Source organism: Miniopterus natalensis, chromosome 1 (assembly GCF_054644295.1).
Source record: "Miniopterus natalensis isolate mMinNat1 chromosome 1, mMinNat1.hap1, whole genome shotgun sequence".
NCBI classification, from domain to species: domain Eukaryota; kingdom Metazoa; phylum Chordata; class Mammalia; order Chiroptera; family Miniopteridae; genus Miniopterus; species Miniopterus natalensis.
The window spans coordinates 170,465,962-170,485,512 of record NC_142081.1 but is presented as its reverse complement, the minus strand read 5'-3'; the positions used below and the strand labels follow the sequence as shown (position 1 = coordinate 170,485,512).

The following is a 19,551-nucleotide window of genomic DNA, read 5'->3' as shown; positions in this document are numbered from 1 at the left end:
GGCACTGGGCCTGCCCTCCGCCAGGGCTCGCAGCGGGCACAGCCTTTCTGCAACGGGCTCACTGCTCTGACCTGATGTCTAGGAAGTCTACGAGAACTTTAAAATATCATGTTTTCCTTCCAATAGTAAAAGGAGATTTTTATCAGTTATAAGGCCTGAAAATGTATTTTGCAATGATAATTTGCTACTGAGAGATATTTTCTTTTTTCTCTTTTTTTATTGTTGACAGTATTACAGATGGCCCCCAATTTTCCTCCCCGTTACCCACCTCCTCCCAGCCTCTGAGAGATATTTTCACAGAATGAGAATGATCTTTCTTAAGATTGTATTATATAAATTGCGGTTTTGTAAATAATCTCTGGAGTTAAAAGACAGTTATTTTTCGAAAGAGGTCCTTCTGTTACTCAAGTTTGCAATACATTGGTGAGTTGACTTCATTCATTCATTCTGTAAACATGAACTGCATGCCTGTATGTTATGTGCCAGGTACTGTGTCGTTCACATGAGCGAGTGGTCAGGACGTGTTCTGGGCCCCAGAATCCTACCTGCTCTTACTGACTTACCAGGTAGCACCCCCTGCATGGCTCAGTTTCTCTGTGCTTTGCTTTCTCCATCAATATAGCAAAGGTGAGAGTATTTTATCTATTTCTTTTTTCGCAGAGGCGTAGGAAAAGGCACCCTGGGATTTAAAAACCCTCACAAAGAATTACTTGTATCCAAATTTGGTGTTTTCAAGTCAGCTGCAGGTACTAAATCCACGCCTTCCTGCGTCCTGCTAGGCTCAGTGGGAGGGATGGGGCCATGGAAGATCTCAGGCAGCCCTAGCAGAAATGGATTCTACGCCGCACAGCAGGTTTTTCACAAGAGTTGTTCCCGGATTTGTTTACCCTGCCACCAACCTCCAATTTCATGAACTCCCTGGGGACTGAGGGGTTACATACACCCTAGGATTATTCTCTGCTCAGCAGGAGCTCCAGCGCAGGCTGCTGATGGGGCTCACCTTTAAAAAACTATCTGTCAAAAGCCAAGGGGCTTATTACTCATTCCAATAGTGAGCACTAAATAAACTTCAGACCAGGTGGAGACACAACCTGGGACCTTTAAAGCAGAGCTAATACGAATAGCCATTAAAGTAGCACATTTGCAAACCCACCACTCACTGAAACAGTTCTGGTTAAAAATGCCTAACCATCGGCACCCGGTTGCAACGTAGTCAGCAGGAACTAAGCGTGACGCTAAACAGGTCCAAGTAAATCTCTAAGAGGGCCACTACCCTACTGCTCCCCTGCTGCTGGAGTTGTAGGTAGGGTGCACTTTGCTTTAGAGGGAGAAATTCGGTTTTAAGTATTCTAACAGACATGTGTGGATATGGGATCACTCAACCCCGGTGGGCAAGGTTTTCTGATCCTGAGCGTCAGATCCAGTAGGACAAGGTTTTGTTTCCTAAGCTTCTGGGCCTGGAGTCAGACCTCCACAGGTTTTTAAAATGCATTGTGTGTGGGCATTGTAGGAGGTAGTGTGGTCCTATTGGTGGGCTGCCTTATTTTGCAGGGCCTGCTGTCTCTTTCTCTGAGTGGAGCAAGAACTGCTAGGGCCTTTGTAGGGAGCGTGATGCCTTCACTCATTCAGCCAATATTTATTGAGTGTCTATTTTGTGCCAGATCCCATACTAAAAGCCAGATGTACAGAGGTGGCTAAGACACAGTCCCTACCTTATAGATGCTTATTGTCCAAGTGCAGATAACGACAAATAACTGGGTTATCCTAATACAGTGGTCCAGGCTGCCGACCCAGCCTTGGTGGGTCAGAAGAGGCTTGTTCACACTGGGAGGCGGAGGATGTGTAGGAGTTCACAGATCAATGCGAGGCGGTGGTGAAGCATACAAGTCCTAAGTGTGGGACTTGTCAGTGGTGTGGGCATGTCAATTTGGAAACTACAGTATTTCAGGATGGCCAGTCCTACAGTGCAAGATGGTATGAGGAGAAAGGAGATGGGAGAAGTAAACATCCTTGATTATATTGCTTCTTAGTTATTTTTCCCTTCACTCTTTCCCCAAAGCAGACATGGCAGGTTCATCTCTGTGTGAGTGCATTAAAAAACAAAAACAAATGGAGAAAAGAAAGCCTCTTCAATAAATGGTGCTGGGAAAATTGGAAAGCCATCTGCAAAAGAATGAAACTAAATTCCAGTTTGTACCCATGTACAAAAATTAATTCAGAATGGATCAAAGACCTGAATATAAGATCTGAAACAAAAATTATATAGAAGAAATATAGGTATACTAAACCTTTGCCATAGAAAGGATTTTATGAATTTGACCTCAAAGGCAAGGGAAGTAAAGGCAAAAATAAATGAACGGGACCTTATCAAAGCAAAAAGCTTCTGCACAAGAGAAACAGACAAAAAAACAAAAAGGTCACCAACCAAATGGAGAGATGACATTTGCAAACAACTCTGTCAGGGGGTTAATTTCCAAAATATATAAAGAACTCATACAACTCAACACCAAACAAACAGTCCAATTAAAAAATGGGCAGAGGACCTGAACAGACACTTCTCCAAGAAGACATACAAATGGCCAACAGATACATGAAAAGATGCTCAACCTCACTGGCAACTAGGGAAATGCAGATCCAAACCACAACGAGAGACCACCTCACACCTGTCAGAGTGGCTGCTGTCAACAAGACAGGTAATGACAGTGCTGGAGAGGCTGTGGGGGAAAGGGGGCCTCCCTCACTGCTGGCAGGAATGCGGACTGGTACAGCCACCGTGGAAAGCAGTCTGGAGTCTCCTCAAAAAATTAAGAATAGAGTTACCAGCACTCCCTCTTCTGGGTACCTACCCCAAAAATATGAAAACATTTATTCACAAAGATATATGCACCCCTATGTTCATTTCAGCATTATTCATGGTCGCCAAGACAGGGAGACAACCAAAGTGCCCTGTGATAGAGGACTGGATAGAGAAGATGTGGGACATGTACTCAGAGGAACACTGCTCAGCCACGAGAAAAGATGAAACACTGCCATTTGTGACAACATGGATGGACCCTGAGAATATTATGCTGAGTGAAATAAGTCAGGAAAAGCTAAGAACCATATGATTTCACTCATATGTGGGATATAAAACTGAAACTCATGGACACAGACAGGTGTATGGTAGTTACCAGAGGGAAGGGGGGAAGGGGGTAGTAAAAGGTAAAGGGGGTTAAATATACGGTGATGGAAGATGGTTTGACTTTAGGTGGTGGGCACACAATGCAATATACAGGTAATGTATCATAGAAATGGACACTTGAAACATATAATCTTATTAACCCATGATACCCCAATAAATTTAATAAAAAAATATAAGAACAAATAAAAACAAAAACATAAAACAAAACTCTAAAGTAACTTTTCAATGGAAAGGTTTAGCTTGCTTGGCTGAAGGCTATTTAGAAGTAAAATGACGGTCCCTTTACTTGCTCCAAGTCAGGTTGAGGAAAACATCACATTCGAGGCAAGTTGTCACAGGGGCTGTGACCCTGGCATTTGCCAAGCTTCCAAACACTCAACTGAAAGTTCAGTTTTTAAAGAAAGAATGTTACCAGGGAGTCTTGGTATATAAACAGGAGGAACTGAGCCAGAGGGGTGCTAGGAGCAACTCTCACATGTGGATGCAGGACAATGGAAGGCGAGGCTGTGCAGCCACCAGACCTGCAGAAGCAGAAGCGGTGGCCCTGTGAATAAGAAGCTGACTGCTCTGTGACAGCAAGGGCTGTCAGATCAAGACAGCAGGTGTAATTAACATTAAGAACAATAGCACGTCTTGGTATGACAGTTTGTATATTCAAAGGATGTTGCAATAGTTAAGATATTGGCTCAGCTGCTCTATTAGAAAACAAAATAACAGTGGATTTAATAGAGAAGGATTACTTCTTTCTCCCTTAGAAAAATGAGCCCAGGGGTGGTAGGGAGCTCTGTTTCATGAGGTTGTGCAAGACCCAGACATCTTTTATTTTGTTTGTCCACCGTCCTCAAAGGTCAAATATGACTCATCACCACCAAGTCCAGATCCAATTTGCAGGAAGAAGGGAAGGGTAAAGTAGGGCCGGCAGCTCCTTTTCAAGGCCGTGGCCCGAGAGCTGCATATATCGTTCCTCTTTGTATTGCGTTGGCGGCGATGGCTGCTTGGCCACATGCAGCTGCAGTGAGGCTGGGCGCTGCAGCCCTGGCGCGCAGTGTGCATTTAGCTGCACCTGGGAGAGGGGAGGGGGGAGAGGGGAGAGGGGGGGAGGGGAGGGGAGTGCTGAGTGGACGGCGCTCTCTTCCACGGATGCTCATCACCATGTCGCACGGTCCTCTCAAAACCTTGTTAGAAGGACACAGGGGTTACTTATCCTCTGTTGCAGATGAGGAAACTGAGACAGAAAGGTCAAGGAGCTTGGTCAATATTGTGCAACGATGCCACATGGCACAGCAGGACAACTGTGAAAAGCTCGGTCACGAGGGGCCGTGGTAGGTGCCACGCTGTTAGTCACCAAGGCTTCTAAAGCTTATTCCTCAGCCTGGGGGCAGCAGTTCCTGCTGTGGTTCCTTTCAAGAAAAATCTTCAAGGCAACCATGAGTTAGAGGCCTGAAGAGCACAAGTCCAAGGGCGGTTGGAACATGGCCCCCTGTGGATGCCTCTGGCTGACCTTGTCTTACTTTGCTTCTTCCGATCCAAGCCCAGACCTGGGCAAGCAGGACAGTGGGGCTTAGTGGAAAGAACATTGGATCAGGGGTCAGTAGACTGGGTTCTAGTTGGGTGACCAATGCAGTCACCTTTAACTAGCATCAATTGCATATCTATGAAATGATGGGCACTGAGCTTGACATAAGCATTTCTTCTCAGTTATCTCAGAACAACACTGAGAAATAGTTGTTATTATTTACATTTCACAGAAGATGAGCCTGAGGCCCAAAGAGCGGAGTGGGATTCCGAGCCAGGCATGCTGTCCTGTACGCCAAGCAACGGCTGGCCAAGCAGATTGGAAACTGAACATATGACTGGTTGCGTGTATGACTAGTAGCATTTCTACTTGGGGCCAATGTGTTTAGGCTGTACCCTTTGTGACTCTGACTCTTTGTAAATGAAGCCTTTACAGTGGACAGCAGATCCCCTAAACCAGCCTTCCTCACATAGGCAGTCTGCTTCTTGGTGGGCCTTCCCTGGGTGACTCTTTTTTCCATATTTATTTTCTCTTTTCAAAATTTCCAAAGGAATGCATGTTCTTAAAATTCAAATAATATGCAAGGGTCTAAGATAGGATGTGACAGTTTTCCTAGCCTCCCCACAACCCCTTCCAGTCTCTTTACCAGAAATAACCACTGTTAGCAATTTGGTGAGCATGTTTATTTTATTTAGTTATTTATTTGTTTGTTGATTGGCTTATTTATTTATTTTTTATATTATAGGAAAAGCCAGGGGCAGTGCAGATATTATCCTGACCTGAACTGTCAAAGTCTTTCCAGGTTGTTCTCACATGTGGTTGGAGATCCCATGGCCACAGCCCTTAGAAACATGCTGGGGTAAGCATGTCTAGATGGTTTTGTTTATGCATTTATTTTGTCTAGATTTTTAAAAAGTGAAAATGAGAACGTGTAGATTGTTCTGCAATTCCCCCCCCCCCCCCCCCACTTAACAATATATCAATACATTGCATATATCTTTCTGTCACAGGACATTAAAATTGACCTCATTCTTGCTCGTGGTCATGCATTGTACTGGCTCCATAGCTGACTTTGGATCCTGCTCACATTTTGGTATTATGGGATCTGTTGTTAACAGTGTGGACTTTGGACTCATACCGTCTTCCTTAAGATCCTGGATCCATCACATATTAACCGAGTGATCCTGACTGAATTGCTCTGTGCTTTGGTTTCTTCACCTGTAAAGTGGGGTTAATAACAGTAACCTCTTTCATGGGAAGACTAAATGATTTAACACATGTAACATACTTAGAACAGATCCTGGCACATACGTCATATGAGTGCTACACAAGGGTTAGCTGGTGTTTTTATAGTTGGATAGTATTTCATATTATGTCCAGTTTCCTATTACTTGGCATTTGTTTGAGAATCTTCTTTTTACTAAAACAAGCCCTGCTGTGATCAATACACTTTTGCATATACTTGTGTGCGCATGTGGAAGTGTCTCTGTAGAATAGGTTTCCTGGAGTAGAATTAACGAGTCAAGGTGTTTGGGCATTTCCAATAGTGTTGTAAGCTGGGCGGCTTTGCCTGACCATGCTTGTCTTGGTTCTTTCGCATCAGCCCCCCGGACGGGCATGCTGCTCTCCTGCCCACACAGCCGTGGCTGGCAGAGCTCTGTGGCGGCAGCATTCCCCTTTGTCTTCTCAAGGCCTGGCCCCCTGTGAACATCTGTTAGACTGGATGGCTTCCTGGCAGTCCTGATGGGGATTCTGAATTGCCACTTTGTGTGGAGTTTGGTGCGTAGGGGACAGATGACCCTGGCTAAGAACCTTGACCAGACCCCACATGCCCACTGTTGCACTGTGGATGAGATGGCACAGGTCGTCAGGAGAATGGACATGTGGCTTCCCTTCTGACTTTGTCCAGATTCCCCACGAGCTCGATGACATGGGACTTTTCTCCTTGGCCATCACATCTTTGCCGAGTGACATGGGGGAATGAACGGAGTAGGTGTGGGTGTGATGGTTTCCAGGATGGAGTGCATTCCTTGGAAAAAGAAGTGAAACAAAGATGCTATGCTCTGCTGCTATGATATTTCTCTTGGTCTAATTAACACAAGAAGAGCTAAGGAATTAATGTGATAATCTGACTTGGGGACTGGAAGGTTGGTGATTTGTTTCTTTAATTAATGACCACTTATTCAGCAGTTCCTCTGTGTTAGGCACTCTACTTGGAGCTGGGGGCACGGAAATGACTAAGACATAATTCCTGCCTCTGAAGACAACACAGAAATTTTAAGAGGCCTTGAAAAGACTTAAATGTTAAGAACAATGGGAGTGGTGATAATAATAATGCAGATAGGCCTGAGTTCCAACCTGACTCTGAGCCTGGGTGGGTGGAGTGGGTGTGAATGGGTGTCTGGGGTTTCTTTGTAAAGAAACGATTAGCGGGGAGGCTTTCCTGTACAAATATTATAAATTAAAAGTGACATTCTACTTTCTATTTCTCTGGTTAGGAAAGATACAGTCATGTAGACAATATAGAAAAATGTAAAGGAAATTAAAGATCACCTGTAACTTTCTCACCCAGACGCAGTGATTGTTAACAGTAAGTGTATTTATGTTTGGTCACATATATATGTAGGTATGTTTAAAAAACAAGATTGGCAATCATACTTTATATACTACTTTGCAACTTGCTTTTTCACTTAAACTGTATTAGGAGCAGCCCACATATCTCTCCATATTCTTTGATGACATATGTAATGGATGTATGATATTCTGTTTTATATATATACACACACACACATATATATGTATATATATGACCTATTTAGTCAATTAATAATTCTGTGGCTTTTTAGGTTGTTTCCAACTTTTTACTCTTATTTGATATCTTGTAACGAATATCCCTTTTATCCATCTTCTGTACATTTCTCACCCATGTCTTAAAATATAGTATTAGAAGCAGAGTTACTGGGTCAAATATTTAAACTTTTATCACTATATTATTTTCCAGAGAGTTCATGGCATGTGGCATGTTTAGTGAGAGTGTTAGGAGAATGCCGATGTCCCTGCATCCTCAGACACACTGCATGTTACGAGTTTAAAATTTGTTTCACCAGTTTGTTTCTGTTAGAAATAATATGCAATGATGGGTCTGTGCAGTGGGTGTTAGGATCTAGGGTTTGAGGTCTGAAGATCCCAGCCTCTGCTTTTTACAACACACTCTAAGTGATGGATGTGAAAGTGCTTCGTCAACTTTATGAGCCACACAAATATGAGGACATTATTGTGATTGTCATATCCAGACCGAGGTTGGTCAAACTAGGTTGCTGCCAAGATGCAGTCTGGTACAGTAGAAAGGGCACTGACTTTGTATCAAGTCCTTGTTCCTTGTGCCATTACTTACTGAGTGTGTAGCTATCTCAGTCAGCTTGGCAGACATTTATTTCTCACAGTTCTGGAGGTTGGTAGGACAAGATCAAAGTGCTGGCTGATTTGGTTCCTGGTGAGGGCTCTCTTCCTGGTTTGCAGATGGCCGCCTTCTTGCTATGTCCTTATATGGCCAAGAGAGATCATCTCTCTTGTGCCTGTTCTTATAAGGGCACTAAACCCATTCACGAGGACTCCATCCTCATGACCTAATTCCCTTCCAAAGGGTGCACCTCCTTATACCATCACACTGGGGGTTAAGTTTTCAACGTTATGGGGGGACACAAACATTCAATCCATAGCAGTCACTTGGTAATTTATTCAACATCCCAGAGCCTCAGTTTCTTCATTTGTAAACTGGGAGGATAATGCTTGCTCAGTGGGTTGTTGTGAAAACCCCACTACGTAATGTGTGCATATAATATGTACTTGATCAAAAATAGGTATTACCTATAGAAATAGTTCCATAATTTCTAAAATTTCATAATTACCTTATGTTTCTAGATATCACTTAGAAGGATCATATATTTAGGAACCAAAGTGGAGTCCACCCCTGTACAAACAAACAAAGCCTTTAAAAATTATTGAGAAATGCACACACACACACAGACACACACACACATGCAGACACACACATGTGTAGTCACACACTTTAGCTGATACAAGAACAATACAGGTGGCAGGGATTTCAGCCTTTGGTGACAGATGTACTCTGGGGAGGTAGCAAGGGTCCATTGGCCGATCATCATTGCCATTCCTCCTGTGTTTTTGCTCTATTATTATTTTTTTAAAGACACTGAGGAAATCTAGAACCTGAGGGTTTAATCTCCATCCTTTGTAAGCACTGCTCACAGGCACAGGAAGCAATGTGACTCCAGTTTCTGCATTCATTTTCATGTTTGTCTTAAATGACCGCCATTGAAAACATCCTTCCTGGAACTTCATTTGTGGTCCTTACCTCTGGCCGGATTCAAAGCTCATGGTCCCAACTCCCCGTCTTTCGCTCTTTCCCTGCCCACTCCCCTGGCACTGCTCCTCCTTCCTTTTCAGGCGCCTAGACTGCAGCTGACTACAGAAACATTTTTCCTTTTTTTTTTAAAATATATCTTTATTTATTTATAAAATATATCTTTATTGACTTCAGAGAGAGGGAGAGAGAGAAACATCAATGATGAGAGAGTCATTGATTGACTGCCTCCTGCACGCCCCCTACTGGGGATCGAGGAGCCCGCAACCCGGGCCTGTGCCCTGACCGGGAATCGAACTGCGATCTCCTGGATGGTAAACCGAGGCTCAATCTCCGAGCCACGCCTGGCTGGGCGCGTTTTCCCTTTTTAAGTCTGTTCCACAGGCCGCCCTTTTTCCCTCGTCATTCTCACTTCTCACCGTGAAATGGCTTCCTGAGACCTGAAAATAGAGGTAATGTAAATTCAGCAATTAGGATGACAATGAAACAACTTTTGTGGAAAAGCAGAATTTAAAACTGAGGAGTGTTCTGTTGTTGAAACCTGACTCTGTCTTTGCCTACGTTTGTGGATACCCCTGCCGGGGTGCCTCTCGGTTCACCCTGGGCCTGGTTGCGAGCACTGCAGGATGAGAAACAGCTACCACAGGCAGGCAGGTGGCTTCTGCCACTTCCAAGGGGCGGAGTTGGGGGCAGGGTCAACCAAAGTCACCAAGTTCAGGTTCAGCCTGGCCTCTTCTCATAGTAATGACCTTCCTCACACCCATGTGGACTCTTTGCCCTCCCACCTGGGACTTGCCGGTGCTCCAGCCTCGCGGTGGCATTAGTAGCAGGGATGATGGAGTGGGAGGCTGGAAGGGCGCAGTGTCTTCTCTACCATGACCAGGTGAGCGAGCTCCTGTGGGCTGCTCATGGCAGCCTCTTCCTCCATCCTTGAAACAGGGCCTTCTGAAGACTCCACTGTCTCTGTTGTAAGTGCTTTGAGCTCTCCAAAAGTCAAGTGAATATATTAGTGCAATTAACGTCCTACTTTCCTGGCACGCGTCTAGGCTACCACTTAAACCACCGGCTCCAATTCGCAGTTAAAAAAAATCTGCTAAAGTGTGGTTTCAGAAGGAGGACCTGGGAGGCATGTAATATCGAGCCCATCTCCTGACGCGAGCCATCTGTTCTCATTAGAGTGATCTAGCAGCTTCAGCCTAGGACAGAGGGGCCTCCAGGTGCTCAAAGGAAGCCTGCTCGTGCGTTATCCTCTCGGAGGCTTGGCTTTTTTGTTTAGTTTAGTTTTGTTTTTGTCTGGCAGGCTCAAAGAGAGGCTGTCCTACTTTCCAAGAGAACAATTGCTCCAAGATTTTAAGAAATTAAGTCCCTGGGGAAAAAATTCCTTTTGAGAGAGCTTCTAATGGCTCCTTGACCACATGCTGTGCTGCCCAATTTATAACAGAGAAATATTACAGAAGTTGGGAGCCAAAGTTGGTGTGCACAGCCGTTGCTTAAAAAGTGATGGATGCTTCCTGGGGACAGTGATCCTTCCCCCGGGCCCCCCGGCGTTTATTCAGTCTGGAGAGAATCTGTCTGCCAGGCTCCCACTCCTACGTTCCAGGGAGAGCCAGGCCCATCCATTCATTGTGCTCTGCATTTGAACGTGAAAATAATTCCTCTGAGACAGTTGAGTTGGTGATCGGAGCTGCATTGTGTGTTGTGTGTGTGTGTGTGTGTGTGTGTGTGTGTTGGGGGTGGGGTGGGGAAATTTATTTTGCAGGTATCTTTCTATTACCAGCCTATGGGGATGCCCACAAAGTCAAAAATATATTACCACAAAGGTACTCCTTTTGGGGGTGTCTTATATCACACTGCAGGGAAAGGCAGATGAAATGACAAGAGTATTTGGCCTCAAATAAAAAAATGGTTTTTTCCTAGATTTTATATTATAGACTTTGCCTGCAAGATTAGCCTGAGGCCTAAAATGGACTCCAGGTCTCCTGCATCCTTGTAATATCCTCCTGCTCTCCTGGGGTCCCCTTCCTGCCTGTGCCCCACACCCCTTCCCACGCTCCTATTCTCCCTCCTCTCAGTGCTCCTGTGTGTATCCTGTCCTGTCAGCTGATTTCTGCTGAAATGTTAGCTGATGTTAGGATATTCTCATGGGAGGGGGGGCTGTATTTGCATTTTAATAGGTGGCTTGAATATGGAAAAGCTTCTGCCTAAAGCAGGGAAGCCTCACTGGGGAAGAGTCAGGCAGTTTTGGACAGGAGCAAGGATGTGTGAGAACTGAGACATGATGAAGCCCTGCTGTGTATATTCCAGGGAACTGGCCCATCTCTCTCTCTCTCTCTCTCTCTCTTTTTCTTTCGTCCTCAAACCTCTGAGTATATGGCACCTCACACTTGTGGGGCAGAAAGGAAGCCTTTTATAGGCAAGTAGGAAATAAGACAGCAATTTTTCCAAGAGAATGGTCCTCAGCAAGTCCCAGGGTGAAAGCAGTACCACGTGGGAAAGCCCGCTGCCCCTATAACAGCAATTTAAGCTTTTTTTTTTTTCAGCATAAAGTGAAATTCTGCTTTGGAATTTGGGGAGATCATTGATGTGGCTCCCGAGCAGAAGTCCAAGACTGAATGAAAGGTGATTCTTTCTGTCCCTGACCCTGGGAGCACATGGGTCTGTGGTGGGAACACGGCAATGACAGTGCTATAACATTGCTGGATTCAGCAAATAAAAATGCAAGACACAGTTAAGTTTTAATTTCTGATGAACAATGAATATTTTTTTCGTGTGGATACGTTCCATGTGATATTTGGGACATATTTATACAAAAAAATCTTGTCTATCTGAATTCAAATTTAACTGGGTGTTTTGTATATTGTCTGGCAAACTAGCCTTGTATATGTTGTTAAAAATAATTTCTGAAAATGGTAAAATTATAACTCCTGTGCAGACATAAAATGAACTCATGTCAAAGGTTTTTTAACTCATTGATTAATGAGAGAACCAGTAAGATGCCATGACTGGTTCAAAGGAGAATTAGGAACACACACACACACATTGGGAAATGCTGAAGTGAATTTGTTAATAGATGCAAAGCTAGTCATATTTGTAGGGCAGTAATCAATTGCGTTCCATCTGGAAAAATCAATTTGCATTTCTATGGACAGTGTCATCTGCCTCACTCTCAATTTTCTGCAACTTGCAATAGTTGTAAAATAGGCCAAAGAGAATAAAAGGCACAGATAACCAGGAAGGATGTGTTAGACACAACATCCAGTATTTATTTTTGCCTATTTAAAATTCTTTCACAATTTCTCCTAACAGTGTCATGCTCTCTCCTGTCTCAGGGCCTTTGCACATGATAGTTCTCCACCTCCTTAGTTATCTTATACTTACCATTGATATCTCAAACATCATTACCTCTCAGAATCCCTCCATGACCCCCAATCTAGGTCAGATTCATGTGTTACATGTTCCCATTGGAGCATGTTTCTTTCATTACAGCATTTATTCAGTTTGTAATTTATGCTCCTTACTGAGATCTAGAATTCCTTGCACAACCTAGCCCCTGTTCTCATCAGTGTTCCCTCAATAATTATGCTCTGGTCATACTTTTCTGTTCCTTGACCATAACAAGTTCTTCCCTGCCTCAGAGACTTTGCACCCGCTGTTCCCTGTGCCTGAAATTATTTTTCCCTTGGCATTTGTGTCACACATTTCTCTACTCTTCCCTCCCTCCCCCCCTCCCCCCTCCCCGCCTCCCTCCCTCCCCCCTCCCTCCCCCTCCCTCCCTCCCTCCCTCCCTCCCTCCCTCCCTCCCTCTTTCCTTCCTTCCTTCCTTCCTTCCTTCCTTCCTTCCTTCCTTCCTTCCTTCCTTCCTTCCTTCCTTCCTTCCTTCCTTCCTTCCTTCCTTCCTTCCTTCCTTCCTCTCTCAGGACTCAGTCTGAATGTCAGAAAGGCCTCCTGATTAGCTTATCTAAAGATGCTCTCCTCCCCACCCTTACTCTCTATCCCAGTGGTTCTTAAACCGTAGCACAGATCAGAATCCCCTGAAAAGCTTGTTAAAACACAGATTGCTGGCCCCATGCCCAGCATTTTCGGTTCAGTAGGTCTGTCTGAAGGAGGGTGTGAGGATCTGTGTTTTAACAAGTTCTTGGGCGATGCTGATGCTGCTGGTTTGGGCACCGCTCTTGAAGGAACAATGCTCTGATTATTTTTTCTCAAAACATAACATTATATTCCCCCCCCCCCCCCTTTGCTTTGTCTCCTACACAACTGAAAGAAAGTTCCAGTTGGGGAGGGACATTGACCCTCCTATTCTCTCCTTTATCCAAAGTACCAAGGGCAATGCCTGGTTTATAAAAAATATCCAATAAATATTTGTTGAATGAATGAGTGACCCATTTTCTTTCTTCTTGTTCTGTGTTCTTAAAAATGGGCGTTTGTTCACCAGAGCACTGCTGAATTCAGGTGCCGAGGTTAAACCAGAGGGATTGGCTTTCGTCAGTAAGATGAGTTTGTGGGTGAATGGTCTTGATAAACTACACTGATACCTGCTCAGCAGCTTGGATAAAATGAAGGCCAGTGGCTGTTGGGCCTGTGCTGTCCCATGAGTGTGGCTTCTTCCCTAGGGCCAGGGTCACTAACCTGCAGTTGGTCAGATGACATCAGGGCTTTGGGTACTGTTGGCAGGGCCCAAGCTGACCTGGCTTTGCTGAGCCTGGCAGCTGTGAGGAACATTCAGAAGACAAGCAGGTGGGGTCGGCCTCAGCGTGTCTCCCAGACAAGGCCGCGTGGCTAAAGGGACAGAGAGAGTAGGGAGCAGGGGGCACCCTTCTTCCAAGCTAGGCTGTCAGGAGTGCTCTCACATCCCTAGTCCTGGCATCTTCTTACATGCCTTAGGGTCCTTTCCCTTCTGGTCCTAACTCCACGGCCCCCTGAAGCCAACATTCTGCTCCAAAGCCCCAGTCCGGGCTTGAGAGCACCCCCTCAGCAGCCGGCCTGGCTCTGGCTCCTCCTCTTCTGCTCCCTTCTGACTGTTCCTCTAGGCTTTCATCTCACCACATTAGGTGGGAAACCAACGGGTCCTTGAGAGTGGGACAGAGAATATGGCTTAGTGCTTAGAAGTCCATGCTCTGAAGTCAGCCCTAGATTCTAATCCTGCTCCTGCTAAATACTGTGCGTCCGTAAGAAAGTTAACTATTTTGCCTTCAGTTTATGGGCACAGCAATAGCACTAAATCATAGGATTGTTGCAGATGTAAAGAGTCTAGTCCCACCCCGGCCAGTGTGGCTCAGTTGGTTGAGCATTGTCCTGTGCACTGAAAGGTCACTGCCTCGATTCCTGGTCAGGGCGCGTACCCAGGTTGAGGGTTCGATTCCCGGTCATGGTGTGTGCAGGAGGCGCCAATCGATGTTCCTCTCGCACATCGATGTTTCTCTCGCTCCCTTCCTCTCTCTATAAAAATAAATACTAATAAAAAGAGTCTAGTCCCTGTGCTTTGTAGCTACCAAGAAGATGACCTAATACTCCCTTATTGAAACAGCTTTCCATTTTCACAAGGGACTTTGTTAGACACATGCTATGACTGCAAGAATCTTGGCAGATTAGATATTTAGGAGTCTTCAGATGACAACATGTGAGCAGATGCCCATTATATGTGTGGGTTAGAGGACCCTCTGCAGACTTCTCTGGGGGACAGAGCACTAGGTGACTTGGCTGTTGACTTCGGTCCTAAGAAAGAAGCCCTGCTCAGCCCCGGGCACCTGAGGATGAGACAATAATAGCAATGTTGTATTCAGGACCGTTGCTTCAAATAATCCCTCTCCTTAATAGCTTTGCCCCTGGCGTGTGACAGGTGTTTACATTATTAAGTAAAAGCCTTTAAACAGCGACCTCCTTGGTGTAAGGGTGAAGGAGATTAAAATCCAAGCAGTGCTCCAGCCATTTAAATCAATGAGACTTGTCAGATCTGTAACACATGAGCTACTTAGAGGGCGCAGGCACCTATTGTTTTTGAGCTTCGACTAATATCTCAATATGCTCGTTCCTTTAAAGTCTGGCCGGGCCCTGGGATGTTCATTAAAGACTGGTCTGGCCATGGCCTCGCTCTCTTTGGAAAGAGCATTATTTAATAGTTGGCTAAATGTGCACCAAGTAGTTATGCTATTAGAGATGATCAGAGCTTGGGTCGATTCCTGCTTAGAGAAATGACCTTTCAGGCAATCACAATGGTCAAGTCCCTGAGCTAATCAGAATCAGGGACCACGAAAGCTGCCCTTCCTCCTCCTCCTGGGTGCTCACCTGGCCTGCTGGGCTCCACCCACAGCCACCCTTTCTAGAGTTTCGCTGTCTCAATCTTTAGCCACAACATCAGCAACCTCATGTCCATCAGTAGCATTGAGGAACCAAATTTCTGAGACTTAAATCTTTTGTTTAAGCTTCATGTGATCACCATACACTGGAAACTTCTCTCTCCCTTAATAATCAAACCTAGATCCTCCAGGGAAATCTCCATGCAAGAATTGCAGCTAGGACTTAAAGATGCAATTCTCACTCCGCAAGGTTTATCTGCCTCTTGGAGCTTCTCTAGCTAATTTCGGCAGGCCCACCAAGCTGGTTTCAGGGCACTGATTCAGTATTAATGCTCTGGTTCTAAAGGGGACACCTGACTCTTCTTTCAGTGCCTTGGACTCACAGTTGCGTCAGGTTGGCCACGAAAGGAACTCCACGCAGGTAGGGTAACAAGGCAGAGTCCCCTCCTCCGGGTTATTTCCCCGTATGTCAGCCTGCAGGGGGAGGGGGTAGGATCCCTTCTCCTGAGGGGCTGTTTGAGCCTCAGCCGTGGACATGCTGGTCCAGCAGAGGGTGAGGAATTTGCTCTCTAGATGGTCTGAAGGTCTCTTTTCTAGGTGACTGACTTGGGAAATGTTTTTCGCTTCAGAGGAAAGCCCTTCTCTGACTCACAGCAGCAAGACGAGACCTCACCTGCTTACCCGCCCCTCTTACTCCATAGGGAGGTAGAGAGCCAGTGGGCAGGAGGAGGTCTCAGCAGAGAGGAGTTTCCAGAGCCACCAGCAAGCTTGTCAAGGCCGTGTACTTTCTCAGGAATAGTCACTCTTGCAGCTTGATTCCTGGGGCTTAAAGAGCGCACTGCTTTTCACCGACAAATGATTTCAGATAGGGAGATCCTGTGACTTAAAAATAAGGCAAGCACATTTGAAGTTTTTATTCTAAAAGCTAGCTGTTGAAAGCAAAAGTTAGAAGAAAAAAAACGCTCTCCTGTCTAATCTCTGGGAGGAGCTAAAAATGCAAAGGGGTTTCCATTTGCAGTGAACTGGGCCCTTTCCTTCCTGGTGAGCTCCCGCTTTCTAATTGCCACCCCTTTGATCTTCTAGTCTCTGTGTTCTGGTGCCTCGTGGTGCCTGCCTGAGCCACGTGAAACAAATCATCTTAATTACTCCAGGCCTGGCCTCCTCTGGTTCTGCTTCCCTGAGATCCCTGCAGCGCTCACCGAGTAACTCCGTGTGCGCCCCAGCCCTAGGGAACAGCAGGGGGGCGCCTGCGGGGAGAGGAATTTCAGTTAGTCACCTGGGAGCAGGGAACTGAGCGACAGCCCCCTGGGATGCTGACTGTAGTACTCCCAAGTCCATGTCGTGGCAGGGGCAGGGCACAGCCCTCCCACCTCTGTTTGTAGAAGAGAGTAATCAATGCTGTGTCTCCTCGGCGTGGTACTAGAGCCCTGCTTCCATCAGCCCTGTCCCCAAAGCTGTAGGAACAGGCCCCCCGTGAGGAAGCGCAGGTGGGCAGAGAGCTGGAGGGAGACCATGGCGGGCCCTTACCTGCCTGGCTCCCAGTTTAGCCAGTAGGAGGCCCCAGGCAAAGCTCTGGGTCCTAGGGAGAGTGGGCCAGCTCCGGGGACCTGCCACTGAGTTGGAGTCGGGTTGTGTGAATTCGGATTGTGCATGTTAAGTGAATTCTGAATGAAGAACCTCTGGCAGAGAGGTGCTGAGGTGACCCAGGCTGTGGTCCCGTCCTCTGGGTGCTTCAGGGGGAGGTAATTAGGAGCAAGGAGTGGAAACTGCAGAAAAGAAAAGCCGAGCAGGACAAAAACCTTCCTGACAGTGATGTCTCTTAGCCCATGGCATCCTCTCCTAAGGGGATGCGGGAGACCCATTACCGGAGGCATTTAAGGGCCCCAGGAACACTGGAGGGAGCGGTCGCTGGACATGGCACAGCTCCTCCTGGGGCTGGGGCCCTACCAGAGTGCGCTTGAGGCTAACTGCCCGGCTCCCACCCCCAGTGTTGTTGGGAGGGCCACTTAACACGCGGTCCTTCAGTGGGATCAGCCACCTCGAGTGACTGCTGCGTCTGCTAAGGGAAGGTGCTGTGCAGGCCCGCCTATAAATACACACAGCACACCCACGGCCACTCGGCGGGAGGGACCGTTGGGTCTGGTGAGAGAAAGTTTGAAAACAAAATTTTCACTGATTGGGTGATGGTTGGTGAAGTATTTTTGAGGGAGCCTTGTTTGAGGTGGATAGACCTGCTCCTCTAGCATACTTCATTTTTAAAATGTAGCTGTGAAACAGGGTTGGGTCTACCAAATAGAAGGTGTCACTCCTCCATCCCCTCCCCCTGGTGGCCCCAGTGTCCCGGAGGACTTTGGGGTTCAGCCAAGTGATAAGGAAGTAGCTTCTCCTGAGATAACTGGCACTGCTCTCTTTCTTAACTGTGTTCTATTCCCAAACACAGTAGTGGGTCAGCACCCCAGGGAGTCTAATTGAATTAGACTTGGGCCCACATCTCCGGGCTTTGCTCTCTTTTTTCTTACACCCTCCCTTCCCCTCCTGTGGAAGGGCCTCTGGCAGCTCCTGGCCAGGCAGCTGTTTGGAATGAAGGCAAAGCTGCACTGAGTGAGCAAACAGCTTGGCTCGAGTTGCTGTGGGCTCTCGCTTCCCCTTGGTTCTCCCAGCCTGTCAGTCCCTTGGGCAGCACAGCCCTGTTGACACTTTTCATAACATTGCTCGTGTTCCCTGTCTCCATCTCGTTAGATGATCAGGGACTCATTCTTGGATAACTGCAGTTTGGTGACTTCCCTGTTTTTATACTTATTCCTTGTAGCCCGCCCTTGTGCCACAGCCAGGTTCATCTCCGGTGCACTTTTTCATCCTGACGCTCACTCTTGCAAAACCTGTCAGTGGTTCCCCGCAGCTTTGCAGAGCGGAGTGCTGGGCTGAAGTGAATGTCCGTTTCCTACCCATAAAATACTTGCTTCTCGTAATATTTTGAAAGATTCAAACATTTATTTCAGGGTTGACATTAAGGACTAGTTATTTCCTCTTCATGATTTATGATTTAAAAACATATCTAAACATTGACACTGACAATGCTGATCAAGTTACATTCTGAATTCGTTACCCTTTTAAGCTTGGCCTCTTCTGTGAGATGAGGGGGATGGAACAGAGCAATCGTTCCCGCTGCTGCTGCAAATTATGGGTGCCTGGGTCAGAATCTTTCAAGGTAGGGTCTGGGTATTGGAATGTTTAAAGGGCTCCCTAGGTGATCAGATGTGCAGGCATTGTTGAGAGTTACTTTATTAAATTACTTCTAGGACCCCTCTTTTCTGATATTTTTTTGGTTGCCTAATTCTTAAACTCTTTAGCCAGCAGAAAGTAGGATCCTTTTAGTTAGGGGTCAAATGACAATCTTAGATCCAAAATGACATTGTGTGTGTGTGTGTGTGTGTGTGTGTGTGGCCATTATAATTCCAAACAAAATTCTCTTTTGCTCTGATTTCACAATCACCTTCCCTCATTCATTCATTCTACAAGTGTTTATTGAGCACCTACTATATGCCAGAGGCTCCCATCTAGGCACCAGGGAAAGATGCAATGGTGAGCAGGCAGATGTGGGGCCTGTTCTTACGGAACTTATACTCAAAATCGGGTGCAGATCAATTTGACACTCCTTTTTATCGTGTTTGAATTCTTTCCTAATCTTTCAGCCATAGTCTTCTGGCTACTCATCTCCATTTCATCCCAGGGCATCAATATAAAAATCTACTTTTATACTTGGTTATCTTTCATCCACAGAAAAAGACTAAATCAGATGAGAAATAATAATTGTAATTGTGAAGTACAGTATCTAAAGGGTATTATGGTGTCTCCATAGCAGGTGACATTAATATCCCTTTATAACTAAAAATTTCAGGAATCTAGCCATTTGGATGCATATATTTTGTTCCATGTATTTAAGAGTAAGTCTCACTTTCTATTGGTAGTGGACAGGTATAGTTGTTATCACTATTCATTTACTCTCCTGATAAATTTGGGAGGAGACAGTTACTCTACATTGCTCCATTGCCATGTGTAGGGACTTCCACAGAGTAACACCCCTTCTCTTTGCCCTAGAGGAGAAAGAGTGACTTGCTCGATGGGTGAGTTTTGGTGCAGCGGCTGAGCCTGTTAAACTCAGCCCCTTTCTCTC

At 45.8% G+C, this 19,551-nt stretch overlaps 1 long non-coding RNA gene and 1 pseudogene across 1 annotated transcript in view; one reads left to right on the top strand and one right to left on the bottom strand.

Annotated features, from left to right (window-relative positions):
• LOC107533015 (uncharacterized) overlaps nucleotides 1-19,551 on the top strand; it is a 137,886-nt gene that overhangs the window by 14,060 nt on the left and 104,275 nt on the right. The window lies entirely within an intron of this gene.
• On the bottom strand, nucleotides 5,435-5,554 carry LOC148094496 (small nucleolar RNA SNORA44; annotated as a pseudogene).